At 53.4% G+C, this 20,065-nt stretch overlaps 1 protein-coding gene across 1 annotated transcript in view; it reads right to left on the reverse strand.

The window, feature by feature from the left end:
* COL4A2 (collagen, type IV, alpha 2) overlaps nt 1-20,065 on the reverse strand; it is a 160,525-nt gene that overhangs the window by 113,119 nt on the left and 27,341 nt on the right. The window lies entirely within an intron of this gene.

Here is a 20,065-nt window from a genome sequence, read left to right on the forward strand (position 1 = left end):
GGGAAGCCCCGCCCCTTCCCCTCCCTGAGACTGCTAACTTGGGGTACAGAGAGGGCGGGGATGGTGGTGAGGTTTTTCCTAAGTGTTTATTCAGCTGGGTTGGGGTGATATCGTCGAACTTTTCGCCAGTCCCTGAGATGTCACTCTTTGATGACTTTAGCGATAACGGGGGAGTTCTCTGGCTAGACAATCCCAGCGAGGAAGAAGGTATTTCTTGCCTCCGTCTCAGTGTCTCAGGCACGAGGTGGACGTGCAGACTGGACCGCGTCTGAACTCCTCCTTTCAGACAGCGTCCACAATACTAAGCGTTTTGAGTCGGAAATGACAATCAGCTTGGTCCTCTTTCTCCCCTCTCTGGTCAGCTCTGCCCACCTGCAGCCCCATCCCACCCCCCACAGGTGAGTTAGTGCAGCCGGTCCCCGGGGAACCTCCATCTGGCTCCTCACTCTTGACCAGGTGGTCCGGAGCCCGCAGGGAGCCGATCCAGAGGGGACCCTGGGTGCAGTGAGCCCTGGTGAGCACTCGGCCAGACCTAATGGTGCAAGCAACGCCCCGACTACAGAAACCGCTCCAGTTCAACAGCATCGCATTTCACCAGGGCAGCTCCTCCCCTTCCGAGTTGAGTCTCAGTGACGAAACAGGGGTCCCTTGGGGAGTTCTTCTGTCTGGTTTTTGGGCTAACACATTGGTCAGCATTCTCCCAACTCCCCAGGGTTTGCGGGGAGATGCGGATGGGGCTGCCTGGCCGCCTCGACACCTCCTGCCAGCACAAGCCTCCTGGTCGGTCAATGCTGGGGGTCACAAGTGAGCTTTGACTCCACGCTGCCTGGCAGGAGCATCATCGACCTCATCAGAGATGCAGTGCCCTTTCTGTAGACAGGATACACCCCTTTGCTAAGTACTTTCTATGGAGGGGTGGTATTGGAGAGTTTCACATTTGTTGTTTTTATTCTTTCCCTAATCTAATATCGGCTGCATCTGTCACTACTTTGAAGAACTGAAAAAAAAAAAAAATCTGAAGATCTCAAACTCTTTACAGAAACCAGCACCTCTAAAGTCTTCTGAGACTCTTGGTATCCTTCTGAGCTGAGTCAGGCGATGGGAGAGCATAAGAGCAAATGGGAATGGTAAGGGGCTTCCCCGGTGGTGCTAGTGGTAAAGAGCGTGCCTTCCAATGCAGGAGACGAGGGTTCGATCCCTGGGTCTGGAAGATCCCCTGGAGGAGGACATGGCCACCCACTCCAGTACTCTTGCCTTGAGAATTCCGTGAACGGAGGAGCCTGGCGGGCTACAATCATGGGGTCGAAACGAGTTGGACACGACTGCAGCGACTTAGCTCACACGCACAAACATGGATAAAGTCCTTTCACGCCCTCCAAATGCGATGTTAGGTATCTGCCCATTTTTGTGTGGCTTCAGTGCTTAACTACAGTGGGGCTCATCTTAAAACCGCCCGACCCTGGACATTTGGTGTTTACACATCCAGCTGCGGGCAAGCCGTTGGTGTGCGGATTATCCTGAGCACCGAAGCGAGGAGCCTGGATGCACTGCGCTGGACTTTGTCCTCTGCACGACCGGGACGTGAATAGGTGTGCGGGCAAGGCGAACTCGGCTCACACAATCATGATTCACTTACCAGTTGCTTGGAAAGGGTAGGGAGACACCTCAGGCTGAAGTGAGAAGCATACACTCCTATTCCCCATCTGGGGTTTCACATGTTATTTTTAATTTTGATTTTAAAGCCATTTGCCAAATCCCTATATATAAATCAATGGTTGAAACGATTTTAATGGCTTCAAATCGACCTAACAGACTTTCTGTTCTAGCTCTAGGATATGCCCTGGATTTAGTTATAGAAATGCGCTCATAACCTGCTCAAAATTCAACAGTGCTTTCTGCCTTGGGAACAAGGCTTGCAGGCCTGAAGATTCCCAGTCTCCATACTTCTCAGCCATGACCCCAGGGCTCAGATACCCTGACTCAGGATGTGGGGGAGGCACTGTTGAGAGGTAGCCCTCCACCTGAAAATTTCAGCCCTCATGTGTATGTTGGTGTGTGTGTGTGTGTGTGTGTATGTCTGTTTGTGTGTGTGTCTGTGTGAGTTTCCATCAGCGTCTCACACACCCCACAGAGGGGCTCTTAAGAATTCCAGCAGCAACAAGAGCCCTAAGCACCACCTTCTGGAATGTCAGATCTCCGGGATGAACAGAAGTATTTACTTCTGTAGGGCAGGGCACGTGCTCCAGACGTCTCTTAGAGGCTGAACAAGTCTCAGGCTGAGCCTCGGCATTCTCTGGAGAGGACCTGGGCTCTGGAACATTCTCAAGACACAAACGCCGTCCTGAGGCTCTCAGATGAGGAGTGTGTGAAGAGCTGTGTGTCCGTGTTCCAGCCCCAGGTGCCCACCCCCGCAACAGGAGAACAAAAGCTCAGACCAACCGCTGCCCAAGCCAAGCCCTTACGTCCAGCCCCGATTCCGTGACTCAGCACAACTCGAAGACACATCAGGGTCCTCTTGCCAGCGCCTTAATAGAGATGATGTGCTTCCTCCCCACCTACACTCACCTCAAGAGTCTGCCCACCACCCTCGCAGATGACAAGCTAGACCCGTCCAGACCTTCAACTTCGGAGTCTCTAGGACAGCGCGCTTCCACCCGTCAGGGCCAAGCTGGCTCCGAAACATCAGTCCACTGCTTGTTAGTTTCCCACCTCGGTCCCCACCGGTCACTTGGTGCGGAGCAATACTCCAGCAGCAGGGCTCCCTGAGCCCTCTGCAGGTCACCCAGCATCTCAGGGGGAGACGCAGCTCCAGGGCCTGGAAGCTCCTGGAGAGCCCCTGCCCTGGACCAGCTGCGTCTACTCAGCAGAGCTGGCCAAACGCTCACCCTGTTGTGAATGTCCTTCATCCCAGGGCAGGCAAGAGCTCACGGACCAATGGAGCCAATGATGCTGCGAGGACTCCCAACCTTGGAGAATGTTTGAGTCCAATCTTGACATCTCAAAAAGTGCTTCGGGGCTAATGGATGTGGTTTTGAAAGATGAAAGTGAATTATAAGTTTGGGGAAGTCAGAGAGAAGCAGCCTGAACGTAAAGAGCCCAGTAAACCAGGAACATCTCTGCGCTGCATCTGGAGGAGATGAAGGGCAGGTAATCTCCTTTCGACAACTGGGAACAAAACCTGTGCTGGCAAGGAAGAAGGGGGGCAGGGAGGACGGGTTGGTTGATTGAGGGGAGGCTCGGACACGGCGTCAAAGAGGCAGTCCCTCCACGCGGGATAAACCGCGGCTCCCTCTGGGCCCTCGCTACTCCCCCTGCTGTGTGGATGCCGCATCGGCACCGCCCTCGCGCCGGTGCCGCTCAGGACTGCAGACCCCGGCCCAGGGTTCCAGCAGGGCTTCCAGGTAAGCAGGGATGATGGGCTGGCTCTGAGAAAGGGGATCTGCTTGGAGACAATGAGACAATGCGAACCACTGAGCCATCTCTTCAGTGGAGCAGAAACTTTCCTGCAGGGTCCCCAGGGCCCTGCCTAAGGCAGACCCAGGCATGACCATCCTAGACACGTGCCAGCCCTCGACATCTTTCGACTCCTGCCACCTGGGGCGTGCTCAGCGTGGCTCTGAGCACTCAGGACTCAGTTCGAGCTTAGAATCAACCACAGGGCCACAAATTTCAGTTCCTTTTTCCTTAGTGAAAACATCCTTTTGAGACTTTCTCTCTCTCTCTTTTTTTTTTTTTTTGCTGAATTTTGTGCTGTCCTGAATTGGTAGCCAGCATTGCTGGGCTGATTAGAAATTCAAGGAATTGGAAATGACTTGGATCGCTTAAGAGCCAACTGGCAATGTAAAGGCATAAGATACATTCTCTAGAGACCTTGTATCATATTCTACCCAAACGGAATGTAACAGATGGTTTCCAGGGCAACATGGAGAGCTCTGAACAAGAGATTTCTTAGTGAGCTTTTTACATGGGAATTCTTTTCTTTGGAGCCTTGTCTGAATCTTGGCATCACTACACTGTAGAATGATTTAAAAATACATCTATTTGCATGGGCTTTAGTTCATCTGAGAGACAGCCAGCTCACCCCTAGATGCATGGTTGAGATTCCCGGGGAAGCTTTTGTGTCTGAGAGAACAGAAGTCATGGAATGTTCTAAGCAAAGCCAGGTTCTAGCTTCCTGAACCAGGCATCTATCAGATTCAAGGAGGGAATTTCTTGCCTTGAGCCACCGGCTCCCTGGCTTCCAGCAGAGATGGCTCTGCCGTTTATAACTGGAATGCGGGGAAGAGTCAGAGTGGAGATCCAGAGTGGCAGCTGCAGGATTAAGGGAACACCCGGTCCCAATTGCGGCTGGCCCTGCCTCCTGTCAGAGCAATCTACTGGCATCAGGAGAAGCCAGTATCACGCTGCCTTCATCAGGGATTGCGCAGGACTGAGCAGAGAGGAAAAGCACTTCCTTGGCAGCCTGGTGAACAGTAGGTGCCCCTGTGGAGGTATCTGGGGAATAGCCCCACTTCCAACATAGACAGAAGAGTTCAGCGCCACGCCTCCCGATGCTAGATATTTAGGACACTTAAAAATAGGCTTAAACAACCACTTGAACGTCAGAAAATAAAACACACAAGTGACTTAGGCTCTTTCAGACCAGCTATTTCTCAACCACCCATGTGAACCACCCATGTGTATCAAAACAGACTCCACGGACGTGCACCCTGCTGTCCGCAGACGGGACGCTCTTTAAAGTCGATGCCATACGTACAGATGAAAGAAAAAAATGCTCACCATTGTTCTCAACTTGCACAGAAGAAATGAGTATTAATCAAATTTATATGAAGATGCGAGAACAAAACTCATTTGTCCCCAAACAAAGAATATTCTGTCCTCCACATGTTCCAAGAAACGTTTTGTCCAAGAAAGCCTTTTTAAGCCAACCTACCTCCAGCCAAAAAGTGCAAATCTGGAGGGAATTTACAGATATTTTACCATTTGATTGCCCCCAGCACACACCCAGAGCTTCCTGTATGGAGCGCTATTGAATAACCCATTCTAACCGACAGAAAAGACAAACATTCCTTTTTGTTAAAAAGTAATCGTCTTTCACATTTTAGGTAAAAAAAAAAAATGTATACAAGTCTTTGTCTTTGCCACAAGTCCAGGCAAGCTGAACTTTCTAAAATTATCCTTCTAATCCAAAAAGAGGCCGACAAGGAGAAAGCCAACTTGGGAACACAGTTCCCAGTAAAGTTCTATTACTTTATCAAAACAGGAAATATAAGCCATTTCCGCACATGCAGCTTTAGAAATTAAGGAAATCATTCCAACATAGTATTAGAAAGACAGGGTATATGGCAGAGGAAGTGTGGAACACAGCCACTCCACACAGCAAAACGCTCCTCTGCTGTAGGCTGGGTGGGAAGTCCAGGGAGTCCGGCTGCCTTTGTCCAAACTTTCAGGGGCGCCTAGAATAAACGTGGTGACTCTAGAATGGCCCTAAGATTGCCACCAGCCGAAAGCAGCGGAGTACCTGACGGACAGAGGGGTCACCCATTTAGATGAGCCGCCCCAGTGGGCTCTGATTGAGTACCAGGAGTGCGGTGGGATCCCTCCTCCTGGGCTGGGGGGTCTGGGGGAGGCAACAGGGGAGGGCTGATGCTGAAGCTGAAGCTCCAGTCCTTTGTCCACCTGATGTGAAGAGCCGACTCACTGGAAAAGACCCTGATGCTGGGAAAGATTGGAGGCAGGAGGAGAAGGAGACGACAGAGGGTGAGACGGTTGGATGGCATTACCAACTCAATGGACATAAGTTTGAGCAAGCTCCGGGAGTTGGTGATGGACAGGGAGGCCTGGCGTGCTGGAGTCCATGGGGTTGCAGAGTCAGACACGACTAAGTGACTGAACATTGAAGTAGGGGAGGATGCTGCGACGGGAACAGGGAACCAGACAGGATGACGGCAGTCCAAGGGGAGACGCTGGGCACAGGCCTGTCAGGATGCAGTCGTCAGGCCTACCTGTGCTCACTTAGGCTCGCCCGGGTGTGTGGGCACCTGCGGAGGCCGCTGCTCCTTCCCGCAGGGCTGGCAGGCCTGGGAGGGGCAGCGCTGGAGGCCCTTGCCCGCGTCACAGCAGCAAGCCGCCTGTGCTTCTACCCAAACCTGCACACTTAGACGCTTTCCTGAGCATGACCAGCCAACTTCTCCACCTCCTTTCTTCCTCTTTCTGACTCAGGCGAGGTGTGTTTTCCTAATAGAACTTGCCATCAGTAAGACAGTGAGTGTGCTTCCCAGAATCCGCCTGCCAATGTAAGAGACGTGGGTTCCATGCTCGGGTTGGGAAGATCCCCTGGAGGAGGAAATGGCAACCCAGTCCAGAATTCTTGCCTGGAGAATCCTGTGGACAGAGGAGCCTGGTAGGCCACGGTCCACGGGGTGGCAGAGTTGGACACAACTGAGGGAGTAAACAACAGCACCAGTCAACAGCACAGCAGAGGCAGCTGAGCTTTAATGCTGGGGTCGGGGGCCGACCAGCAGGGCTAACGCAGAGACCCCAGCAGCATCTCTGGAACTGGACAAGACAGAGGCGTGGCTGGCAGACCAAAGGCCAGAACACGCTCCCCAAGGACACCGCTTGTGCCGGTGATGCTGAGAGCAGGCTGAGGACAGCCGCTGCCCTGGGGGTGAGGAAGCGCGGGAAGCAGACAACCGGCATTGTCAGAAGAGGGCCCGGGCGGAGTCCAGGCGGGGCGGCCCCCTCTCTTCTGTCCCCTCCCCAACGCAGGATGGGGCTGGCGGGGCCGCCCGGACCTGTGGGGTGACGTCGGGGCTGAGGCCGCTGGCGCCCTCACACCAAGGGGTCATGGAGATGAGGTGCAGGCCCTGCTGCTGGCTCGGAGCCCCAGACGGTGGCATGGGAGTGTGGAGCAGCCAAGGCTCCCTGAGAAACACCTTGCCCGGGGCCAGAATGATCTCAGAGTGCGGGTGGGCCCGCTGCAGGTGAAGGCAAGCGGGCCGCCTGGCCGAGCGAGGGCGTCTCCCATCACACTCCCTCTGTCCCCCGGCCTCCCCTCCTCTCCCAAGACAGGATGGAGGGGCCCCGCGTGTCCCCTCTGCTGGGGGCCCGGGTGGGAGGCGCTGCGGGTGTCCATGCGGGCCGCTCCGTCCAGAAGCGTCCCTCCCGCTTCCCTCTCACATCGGCTTCACCCGACGCGAGTCCAGGCTTCCCTGCGGCTCCTCCATCCCGGTGCAGACCCGGAGATGACTCATCCTTGCCCAGCAACTGGATATGCACGCATAGAAGCGCCAGGAACATGGAAGGTGAACATGCTGCCGTGGTCAGGAACCAGGGATGGCACAGGCTGGGCTGGGCTGGGCAGTGGGCTCGACCGGCAGCCTCAGGAGTGGGTGGGGGCCAGGAAGGGCTCTGCAAATGGGGCTGACCCCGCCTGGAGGCAGGAAGGAGGTCCCGCGGGAGCACGGGTTGCCTCCACTCTAAAGTGCTTCTTCCCATCACCAGGTCCCGCTCATCAGAGCTCCGGCCCCCGTTCACATCTGCGTCCTGTCCACGCTCTGGAATCCGTCACCAGCTCTCTGCTGCAGCCACGGTCTCAGCTCCTACGACATCCGATTTATTTTCCTTGTGTCTCAGACATGTTTATGAATCTACGGCTCAATTCTACGTTGAACCAGAGCTCATTCCCTTGATTCCAAAAGTTGCTCTTGAACCTCCGTGTGCCTGGGCTTCCCTAGAAGTTGACTTACTGGATGAAACAGTCTCAAAATGGGACTGTGAGAATGGGATCTTTTTCTCGTCCAGTGTTTGAAACAGGTCATCCAGGCTTCCACAAAAGCCCCTCATCGCCACCCCCACTCTCAGTCCCCCTTATCTTCCCCTTGGCCACCATCACTGTGGTCACAGTGGCCGGGGCAATGCCAGTCTGACCAACGACTCAGGCAGGCTGGCTGTGTCTCGGTGTCTGTTCACTCTTCACTAAAGCCCGTCTTCCTGATGCCTCTGTGATGCCGCCACAAGTGTGCATAATGTGAGAGCCCGTGTGCACGCCAGCCACCTTGCAGGAGTTGGTGTGCAGGAGCGTGCGCGCACACACACACACATGCACACATGAGCCCAGGCGGATCGACGCTTCTGTTTGAAATCATTTGCCTGCTGTTTGGGTTTCCTTGGTAGGTCCGTCAGTAGACCGATTTCTGGAAGTCCCCCTCCCTCCATCCTTAATACAGGTAGTCACCATTCTCGCTTTTATTAATCACTCATGCCCTGTGTTCACTCACGGCTGCTGCAACAGAACACCAGCCTGGGCAGCTTATAACCAGCAGTACTGTATTTATCCCGGCGCTCGAGGCTGGAAGTCCAGGATCAAGGGGCGATAGGGTGCCTGTTTTACCCACAGCCGGCTTCTTGCCAGATCCTTACGTGGCCGGGTGGGGCCTGAGAGCTCTGTGGGCCTCCTCTGTTAAGGACATTCGTCTCCATCATGGGATGCCCTCCTGAAGGCCTCACCTCCTAATACCACCACCCTGGGGTTAGGACCTCAGGGGGCAGCACAAACACTTAGACCACAGCAAGGGGCAGGGTGGGCGCGTGCGTCCTTCTGTGGTTAACCCTCTGGTTTCCAGCCCACCCGATGCTCTGGTGACAAGATAGCACGCTCTGTCTCCACGTCCTCTGCTCCCGACTCCCTGCTCTGCCCTGGACCAGCTGAGCTGCGTCCGAGACCGAGCGGCGTGCATCCCGCCCCCTCCGTCCCGTTCCCTCACTCAGCTCCAGCCGAGTGCTTCGTAAAACATCTCCACACAGCGGTGGAATGTCAAGGATCTCCAGCGCCTGAGCGTGAGCACCTCTGGGAGCCCATCCTCCCTGGGAACGCGCCTTCGGCCTGGAATTCTCTCCCTCCTGCCTTGGCCTCGCCTTCCGCAGAGCTGAAACCCGCTCCCTTGAACACACCAGCCACTCGCCCTCTGGGTCAAGGAAGTCAAGCTCCTGCAGATTTCACCTCGGCCCTGCCCATTCTTTGTACATACGGGTGTTTCTGCTACAGCGTAACGTGGGACTGTTTCTGAAAGACCCTCATGTTCTGCAAGATGACACCTCAGGCCGACAGTACAGAAAACAGGGCTAGAGGCGGACCTGGCAGCTTTGAATCAGGCCACTAGAATTGCTGTTCAGTCGCTCAGTCGTGTCCAACTCTTTGTGACACCATGGACCGCAGCACGCCAGGCCTCCCTGTCCATTGCCAACTCCCAGAGTCTACTCAAGCGCATGTCCACTGATCACTGATGTCATCCGACCCTCTCATCCTCTGTCGCCCCCTTCTCCTCCCACCCTCAGTCTTTCCCAGCATCAGGGTCTTTTCCCAGGAGTCAGTTCTTCGCATCAGGTGGCCAGAGTACTGGAGTTTCAGCTTCAGCATCAGTCCTTCCAGTGAATATTCAGGACTGATGTCCTTTAGGAGCGGCTGGAGTTTCAGCTTCAGCATCGGTCCTTCCAGTGAATATTCAGGACTGATGTCCTTTAGGACGGCTGGTTTGACCTCCTTACTGTGCAAGGGTACTGATGCCATTATGTGTAATCCCAGGAAAAGTGAGAGAAAGGTTGAACAGACACGTCAAACTCACGTTCAGTCAAGAAAGTGAAAGTGAAAGTGTAGGTTGCTCAGTTGTGTCTGACTCTTTGCGACCCTCCGGACTGTAACCTGCCAGGCTCCTCTGTCCATGGGACTCTCCAGGCAATAATCCTGGAGTGGGTTGCCCTGCCCTCCTCCAGTTCAGTCAGGAAGGGCTCAGTAAGTGCAGTGCTGTGTCTTACAGAGAAGTGAGGGCAGAGCCTTGATGGAAGCAGAAGTCAGGAGGCATTACGAGGGCTCAGTAGAGACAGCAGCAGCCACTGGGCAGAGACGGGGAGACCCAGGCAGAGGGCGGGCCTGGGAGGGGAGCCGAGCGAGAGAGGGGGGCCCCCAGGGCCCGCAGGCCGGAGCGGAATTCTGGGGGAGCTCACTGTGCACCCGGGGCTTATCTCACACCCCACCTCCTCCCGCTCCTCCTTCACCCAGTATGCCCCCCAAAAACCTGCCCGACTGACCCCGCTCCCCTGACATCGTCCTCCTCTTGATCAGCAACTGTCCACCTACAGATGTAGTTACACAAGACGCAGGCAGCAAAACAGGCCAGACTGCAAAGCTCTTCCTCCCTGTTCATCCAGGCTTCCCTGCTCAGGAAGGACGGGGAAGCCCGGCGTGGGGCAGTCTGTGGGGCCGCGAGAGTCAGACACGACTGAGCGGCTGGAGAATAAACACAGCTCCTCTGGGTGTCAGTGCTCTCCTCCGATCAATAATAGGAAAATCGACCACACGAAAGACTATTTTGGGGACTTCCCTGGAGGTCCAGTGGTTAAGACTCTGAGCTTCCTCTGTAGGGGGCACAGGTTCATTCCCTGCTCAGGGAACTAATATCCTGAGTGTCGTGTGGTGTGAGACTGTGATGAAGGCTAATGACATTCAGTTGTTTTCATAGCCTGAGGGGTAGAGTTCTGTGTCTTCTGTCTCAGAGTTGAGGAAAACAACTCATCAGGAGCTTTTAAGAGGCCACCCAGATAATTATAGCTGGAGGTAATAACTCTGTGTACACATGGTAAAGAGTCTCACATGTTATATTTAGAAAAAATGCCCTAAATATTTATGAACAACACTGTTTACGCCTTCCTCAGCTATGAGAGATAGTCTACCTAGACCTCATTCAGTGCAGGCATCAGCTCACATCACCTACAGTAAAACTTTATTTATTTATACAGCATGTCGGTTCTTGGATCTCTGGCAATGAATAAAAATGTCTATGTTGTGAGAGTTGGCTATGAGTCTGAAATGAATATTTCACATTGTTCTGAAGAAATGAAGTGGATACATCTCTTGAAGCTATTTATTCCAGAGACCCATGCCCAGCCTTACAGCTTTGTCCCAACCCCTCCCTCCGTGACAAATTTGGGGGAAAAATCCGAGAAGAATGGGGAGAAAAGGGACTTTGCAATGCATTTTCAGAATACAATAAGATTTCTGTTCTGCTTGGGCGGGACCGGCCCAGGCAGGGCAGGTGTGGGTTCGCTCTGGCCTGCGAGGAGCTCCGGCAGTCTGCCTGGGCAGGCTCACGTCTGCATCCGAGCGGCTTCATCTCGGCGACCTTGATGGCTCCCTGGATCAAAGTCTCGGGGCTCCGGGCCAGTGGAGGGTCCACACTAAAACTGCAGCTGCTCCACATACCTGCTGGCCTGACTTCTGGGCTAGAATTTCTGAATTTCTGCCTTGCCCTTTCTCATACATAAACCCTGCCAAGGTGATCGCATCTGGCAGCTGCTGAGGCCGTGTGATACTCCTTTGCATACTAGCAGTGAGGTAGGATTCCTTTGCTATGAGCTTAGCGGCTTTCTCTTCGCATTGGCGGGTCTGTGAGTAAAACCTATCCTAAGTCACCACGGAACCACCTTCCCGGGCCGGCAGCTCTGTGTCAGAGTCCTGCTCCTTGCAGAGGCAATGGTGCTGTTTGTGTGAGGATCATCCATCTGGGTGTTTGTCCACTTGGATATTCCAGGGGGGAGTTTTCAATCCCATGCTTCCCTTTGCTCCCCAGCCGGCTACTGGAAGTTTTAATCTCGAGCTTCTGGGCTACAATCAGGGGACACGTACAACAGTAACTGCAAAATGGACGAAGAGCAAACCTCCCCGGACTCGGTTCAGACCAAGATTGATTTATAATTTTTTTAATTTTGAAAGGCATGATCCATTTATCTCATTTTATTTTAGGCTGTGCAGGGTCTGCTGCTGCTCGGGCTTTTCTCTAGCTGCGGGGAGCGGGGGCCTTTCTCTAGCCGCGGGGAGCGGGGGCCTTTCTCTAGCCGCGGGGAGCGGGGGCCTTTCTCTAGCTGCGGGGTTCAGCCTCCTCGCTGCGGGAAGCTTCCCCAGTTGTGGTTTCCGGGCTCTGGAGCACAGCCTCAGTGGCTGCTGCCCAGGTTCAGTCGCCCTGCGGCATGTAGGACCTTCCTGGACCAGGGATCCCACCTATGTCTCTTGCGTTGGCCGGTGGATTCTGATTCTCTGTGCCACCAGGGAAGCTCCAGACCGAGTATCGGCGAGGCTGACTCAGAATTGGATGCACACATTTTAAGGACTGGGAGCCAGTTCCGTCACACTGATGCATGATACCGTTAATCCAGTGTTTTCACCCTGAACTTCACCCGGCGAGGAGGTGAGGTCTTTCTGGGCCCCCACAGCCCCACGACCCCGTTGCCTGGGCCTCACGTGGGCGTGCGGTGCCCACTGTGACGTGGCTGAGGGGGTGCACTCTCGTGGGGCCCTGGCCGCAGGGAGGGCCTGTGGCTATGAGACCCACCGTCGCCCGTGAGCCCTGCAGTCCCCTCATCTGTACATGGGTGGACCTGCCACCCCAACCGCGCGGGGTGCTTGCGGGGAGGAAAGGAGATGAGCCTGGGGCGTGAGCTCAGCGCAGTGCCCAGCATGTGGCAGGAGGCGGTGCCACTGTGTCCTTAACCTTTGTTCTGTCTCACCCATGAAGGGGAGATGCCGGCTCACCTCCATGCTCACGGTTCTGATCCTAGGACACAGAGCCTGCGTGCTTAGTCGTGCATTCGTGTCTGACTCTTTGTGACCCCGTGGACTGTAGCCCGCCAGGCCCCTCTGTCCATGGGATTTTCCAGGCAAGCAAACTGGAGTGCGGCTGCCACTTCCTTCCCCAGGGGATCTTCCCAACTCAGGGATCGAGCTTTCATCTCTCGTGCCTCCTGCGTGGCCAGCAGATTCTTTATCTGCTGAGCTGTTGGGGAAGCCCAGGACACAGCGAGTGCAGCGTCTACACTGCTTATGGAGATGGCTGCTTCTGCAGACACTCGAGTGTTTGGAAGTCTTCATTCTAACAGCAGGCACGGAAAGCTGCATCCGTGCAGAGCTCATGGGGTTAACCTTGGGAGGTGATATTTTAAGTTCCGTGTACCATCAATTTCCCGAAGTTAAGATTTTTGAGAAGGAAACATTTCCTGAGCTAACTTGTCTTTAATAATGGAATTCTTCTTCTTTTTATTCAGCAAATAGCTGGCAGAGGCACAGCTTAAGCAGCTCAACTCTGCTGAAAGTTGTACCCAAGGTCAACCAGCGAGTCAAGGTCATCTGGGATGCAAGCCAAGACCTCCTATTCTCTTTCCGTCGCTATGAGCCCAAGATAAAAATTCATGAATATTGTCTGAGACACAAGGCCTGTAATTCCCCCATGTATCAAAAGTGCTCTTATCATATTACAAACGACGAACATGCTGAGACTGTAAACATCCCGGAGAGTGGACTTCCTTAAGTGTTTCAGTGATGTCATCGGGCCCTTCTTTCACATCCGCTTTTATTATGCTCCTGTCCTTTCAAAACACTGTGCGGGCCATGGTGCAACAAAAGCCAGGAAACGTCGGTCCTCTGGCAACTGGACCGACCTGGGGAGGAGGAGAGACGGGAGAGTCCTCGCGCCCGCGACGGAGAGGAAGGGCGCCCACTGGACACGGCACCCGCGTCTGGACGCCCGGCCCCTCTCTCCCAGCACGCAGACCTGACACTCGCCCCGCTCCCCAGGAAGTGGAGCACTGGGTGGTTTTCATCAACAGAGAGGTGCTCCTCCCAAATGTCTTCCAGAAACATCTTTGAGAGCCTACAGCCTGTCATGCTCACTGAGGACCAGGGGTCCACAGGGGACCAGGCAGAGCTCTGCCCTCGGGAGACTAGGAGCTCACCAGTAGACACTTAACATCACCATACCAGCTCTAACTGGATTGTGTGCAGGGGAGTACATGGGCACCGATGGGCACGCGGTTCTCACTGGGATTGCTGTGCTTTGGCCTTGAATTTTGCTTGCTTATCTGCGCTGTTTCGGTGGACCTGCCTTCCTGATGAAAGTATGTTTCCAGTAGTTTCCAGATGCCAGGTGACCTGTCCACCTAGTAGCCTCCTGCTCTTAGGAGTCTTATGAGCCACAAAGAAGGCTGAGTGCCAAAGAACTGATGCTTTCAAACTGTGGTGCTGGAGGAGACTCTTGAGAGCCCCTTGAACAGCAAGTGGATCACACCAGTCAATCCTAAAGGAAATCAGTCCCGAATATTCACTGCAAAGATTGATGCTAAAGCTGAAGTTTCAATACTTTGGTTGTCTGATAAGAGCTGATTCATTGGGAAAGCCCCTGATGCTGGGAAAGACTGAGGGCAGGAGGAAAAGGGGGTGAGAGAGGATGAGATGGTTGGATGGCTTCACCGACTCAGTGGACATGAGTTTGAGTGAGCTCTGGGAGGTAGTCACAGACAGGGAGCCTGGCGTGTGCAGGCCATGGGCTGGGGCATGACTGAGCGACTGAACAACTTCAACTCAGGAATCAGGCCCGGGCTCACGTCCCTAGGGACTGGCTCTCCAGCTGATGGGCTTACTGGTGTGTTTGCAGAAGGAAAAGGTTTACAGATACAAAGTGGGGGAGGCAGTTTACAGAGCTTCGGGGGGCAAGGTTCAGGAGTGCTGACGACTGCGGTCACTCCATGAATCGGTGGCTTAGACAGCTTGGTACCCAGGAGTCCAGCTCCAGGACAATGCTGGTCATTGCTCCCCTTGGACAAACACTTGTGAAGTGAAACAGCCCTGCTTCTTTGCCGACGCCGTCACGACTCAGAGCTTCCTTTTACCCAAAGCACCAGCCTCGGGAGAAAACTCCTGCCAGGCAGAGGCTGGCTCCCTGATGTACCATCCCTAGCTGGGCACCTGTGCCAAGGCTGGCTCTTCCTCCTACCAGCTTTCTGCAATTTTTGCCCTTAATAGACAATACTTCTCCTCTCCTTGGTAGCAACCCATAAACACCCTAAGAGATTCAGGAAGGGAGGCAGTTCTTTGAAGTCCCGGCCAGCAGTGTGCCTGAGGTCACTTAGCAGACAACGGCAGGAGAAAGGCCCGGAGACCATCAGCGGCTGTGTGCACACCCGTCAGACCAGAAGCTGCAGTCTGGTGTGAGATCACGGAACAGTCAAGGACAGAGTGGCCTTGAGGAGTTTCAAATATTCCCTGTCCATTGACAGTTCTCTGCTCCTCAGAATGTCTTCATGAATTACAGGAGTGCTCTGCTTTCTCCTGGAATTGGCCTGGAGGACTGGACTTTTGGGGCCCTGGCTGAGTGGACCACCCTTCAGAAAATGCTGCCCCAGAAACTCAGACAAGACGCCAAAGTCAGGGTCAGTGGGCAGAGTCAACCTGAACCTCATGAGAGGAGCAGAGGCGTTTTCTTCTGACATGACCTACATCCCTGGGTCTTTTGGTCACTTTCCTCTGTCCTTCTTTCTTTTATATTGTTAGAATGAAGTCTCTGGAAAAGGTTGATTTGCTAGAGTAAGAAGGCAGCTTACAGCAGAACTGCTGGTTGATTTGTGGCCCTACGTATGGAATTGCGTCCTCAGACGCGGCTGCCTCTGGCACTTACAGGGATTTGTTCCTCCCTCCGAGTCCACAGATGGCCCCATGTGGCGCTGGTACTGTGCGAGGCCCCGGGCGTGCCAAGACAACCTACGGGGGTGGAGTGGGGTAGGGGGTGGGAGGGAGGCTCAGGAGAGAGGGGACATACGTATACCTGTGGTGGATTCACGTTGTTATGTGGCAGAAACCAACGCAGCATTGTAAAGCAATTATCTACCAATTATAATGAGCTAAAAAATACCAAATGCAGATCCCAGAGCTCTGGGATGTGCTCTGGGTTCCTGCATCTGGAACTCTCATCTTCTCATCATGGTGATAACACATTGCATCCTCCTCCAGCGACTGAATGTGGTCCTTTTTTTCCATAAACAATGATTTTCTGCCTAATAGTTGAAAAAGAATTGCCAACTCTCTGACTCACTTAGAAACAAGTAACTGAACTCTCTGAGTTCCCTCTATATGCTTACAAGCCAGTAACAGGAAAGACATCTGAAATAAGTGGCCCCATTGCCCCCCCCCTCCACGATCTCAGCTCCCCCCACGACTTCGGGGGAGGAGCCTTGCAAGCTGGCCGGCGGCGCGGCGGGCGGAGGCCGGACGGAGATCCAAGAGCACCGTTTGCTACCTTTTATGGGGCACACGCGCTTCCAAAAACTGTCCAGCAGATATTTAACCAAACCAAACAAAGCCCCAAACAAAAAGCCCGGCTTCTTATTCAACACACGACGTGATCTCCCAGCTGGAGCTGTAGCCAGGAGCTGGAGGCTGGCGGAGCCAAACCTGGGGAGGAGGAGGCCGGGGGGAGGGTGCCCAGACATCGGCTCAGTGCCCGTCTTTAGGGGACAGTGAACCCAAGGCTTTCTTCCTTTGGCAAAGCTCAGGCCAGCCGCTCAGGAGAGCAAAGCGCCCTTCCAGGCTGGAAAAGTCATGGATTTCCTTGACTCCTCTGTACTCGCCCTCATCTGAGGGGCCCCTTGGGTCTCACTTTCAGCCTCTCAGAAAAGACCCGCCATTTCCATAGCTGGGAGGCTGGCAGCACCTGCCCTCCTCCGGCGGGGCTCATGGGCTTGGCTCTCGTCCTCTTTGGGGGAAGGTCTACCGGTCCACACGCCTTTCCTATGTCTTTCCTCTTAGTTAAAGGACGTTAGTGTCCTGTCTTGGTACCTGTGCCCTTGGTAACACGTTCTCTTCTCTCTCTCTCACAATGGCACACACACACACATGCTCACACACACACACATGAACACACATAAACACACGCCCCCCCACATAAACACACACACATAAACACACACACTCACACACACATGAACACACATACACACGCTCAAGCACACATAAACACACACACACACTCACACACACACTCACACACACACTCACACACATACGCACACTCACACACACACATGAACACACACATGCTCACACACACATGCACACACACACGAACACACACACATGCTCACACACACACATGCTCACACACACACATGCTCACACACACACCACTTGTTTTTCATTCCATTTTTGCCCTCTTGACCAGCTCATGGTATCAGATCCCCATCACCACCTGCCTGAGACTCTCAGCTTGAGTTTTTCTAGGGGACTAACTGTCCAGCCTTCACTGCCTCAGTATTCTTTCCCCCTGTATGTTACAGAAGATCCTTTTCTCCAATTATTACAAATCAACTAATGAAATGTTTATAGACTATAAAATGCATGTAAAGTTGACTCAATAAGCATTCGTGAAAAAAGATCTAACTTAAAAATCAGCTTAGCATGAGGAACTAGACTCAATATCTTGTAGGACTCCCCTGATGGCTCAGTAAAGAATCTGAAGGCTACAGGGCTTTGATCCTTGGGTCAGGAAGATCCCCTGGAGGAGGAAACGGCAACACTCCAGTGTTCTTGCCCCGAACACCCCATAGGCAGAGGAGACGGAGCACTACAGTCTGTGGGGTTGCTCAGAGCCTCAGCAACTAAGCCAAAACCTCGCAGTGACCTACAATGGAAACGAGTCTGACAAAGAACGCATATATACGTTTGTGCCTGAATCGCCTTGATGCATGCTTGAAACTAACACAACATTGCAAATTAAATGTACTTCAATAAAAAAATAAATTTAAAAAATTGGCTTAGGATATAATTTAGCAATAAACAGCCCCTAGAGTGGTAGATGGCCCACTTAGAAAAACTTCTCCCAGGGTTCCAGAGGTCTGTAAGATCATGCCATTTGCCCATGACACAGCAAGGCACCAGGAAGAACGGCGACCTCCAGCTGCTGGGGTCAGGCCTCTGAGTCTCAGGGCGTTTTCACCGAGTGGGCTACATTTACTCTCCACAAGTACCAAAGCTGTATTTTTAACAGTTCGAGTGTTTGCTCTCTTATAAGTCGTTTCGAAAAATGTCCTGGGAACACAGCACACACAGCAAAGTACCTTCTGCCACATGAGCCCTTCCAATCCTGCTGAGCCCCGGGCTTGTCCTGGAGGGCCTCCGTGGTCAGCCACCTGGAGTGGGAGCTTTACGGCCCTGGGCTTAGGCCCAGGGTGTGGGACGTCCACGCCCCGGCCTTCCAAAGCGCCAGGCCAGGCTGAGCCTCGGGACCAGGCCAAGCGGGTTCCAAGGCAGCCCGCCCAGACCTGCCTCGAGCGGGCTTTCCTTCTGACCTCTGATCCAGCTCTACTTCCCATCCCTGGCCTGGAGCCCCGCCCGCAGGCCTGTGGCCTGGGCCCGGGACCAGCTCCCTCCCAGCCAGGGCAGGTGCAGCTGGACCTCCATGCAGGCCTGAGTCTCCACTGCCCGTCAGCTGTCAGCCCTCACTGGGTATTTTTGGTTGGGACAACCTATCGTAAATCTTATTTTTATGATTCCAAACAGCAGAGCATAGCATCTTTTCCACTTAGCCGTGTCCGACTGTGACTTCATGGACTGCAGCTCCCTGTCCATCACCAACTCCTGCAGCTTGCTCAAATTCATGCGCATTGAGTCAGTGATGCCATCCAACCATCTCATCCTCTGTCATCCCCTTCTCCTCCTGCCCTCACTCTTTCCCAGCATCAGGGTCTTTTCCAGTGAGTCAGGTCTTCACATCAGGTGGCCAAAGTACTTGAGCTTCAGCCTCAGCATCAGTCCTTCCAAGGAATTTTTCACTGGACCAGTGGTTTCTGATTAGTAGCATCCTCGTAGGTGCTTCCAAAAGTTCTAGTGCCCACGCTCCACGCCAGAACTACAGACTTACTACCCTAGGGCTGCATTCTACCGCATTAGAAACATATGTGTATATGAGTCGTGACACGCAGTGTGCACACATATGTCAGATGTGCGCACCGTGTTGTGAGGAGGGGTGCATGAACAGACACATACAAATACGACCTCTGTTCTCACTCCTCCCCCCACTCTCCTTGACCCACTGAAACATCATGGCTGCCCAGTGCCAGCACTCACAGCAGCATCTGGGAACATGCTTTGCAGCCCACACGGGCACCAGTGTGAGTGCCCATGGAGCACAAGGGGCATCACTGTGCTGCCCACGGAGCTGGTGCTTCCTCACAAACCCTCAGACAGAGCAGGACATGAATGGCTATCTCGGGCGGCTCCAGCTGGCTGTGTGTGTGAGACACTGGTGTTTCAGATGGTCACTGGGGTCAAGACTGCAGCTAGAAAATGTTGAAACATCTTTGGGAAGGAAGCTCCCCATAAGCTATTTGCAGAGGTGATGCTTCCTGGTGACATCCTGGCTCCTCCTGTATTCCTCCAGCACAACTCGATGTGAATAAGTGTGTGTTAGTCGCTCAGTCGTGTCTGACTCTTTGTGACCCCCATGGACTGTAGCCCGCCAGGCTCCTCTGTCCATGGATTCTACAGGCAAGAATACTGGGTGGGTTGCCATTTCCTCCTCCAGGGGATCTTCCCAACCCAGGAATCAAACCCAGGTCTCTCACACTGCAGGCAGATTCCTTACCATCTGAGCCACCAGGGAAGCTCGATGTGGATAAAATGGGACCCATTTTCCCAATAAAGGGACCAAGTGCGTGTTCAATGCTTCACTCCAACCCAGGGCTGGCCGGGGCAGGGCTCAGAAATGAATGCAGGACGACGCCTCCACCGACAGCAGCTTTGGGCAGGCCAGTTTCCTCTGCTGTCCTGCAAAGTGTCCCCTGCTTCAAGAAGCCTATAAAAACCTACTGTTCCACTTCATTTTGATATTCACCCCCCCGCCCCCATTTTCCCTGAATTCATCTCTTTTCATGAATGGCACCATTATATTCCGCTTCCCAAGTGTAGCCCCATTATAATTCCCTGCAAATTCATGAAAGATTGGCTTTACTTGAGACCCACAATCAGACATGATATCAAAAGAGTCATTAGAATATTTTCCAGGAAAAGAGGAAATGGTCAACTTTTAATTCTCTGTATCAATGTTCCAGAGTAGTGGAGGAAATAATTTGAAACAGCTGAGAGACCAAAAAAAAAAAATTTCCTTTTGCTTTTATTTTTAAACTCTGGGAATTGACACAGACGTGAACTTCCCTAGTTTTTATTTTCATTTACCTGAGTTCTAGGTGG

Source organism: Bison bison, unplaced genomic scaffold, assembly GCF_000754665.1.
Source record: "Bison bison bison isolate TAMUID 2011002044 unplaced genomic scaffold, Bison_UMD1.0 scf7180017864527, whole genome shotgun sequence".
NCBI lineage: Eukaryota > Metazoa > Chordata > Mammalia > Artiodactyla > Bovidae > Bison > Bison bison.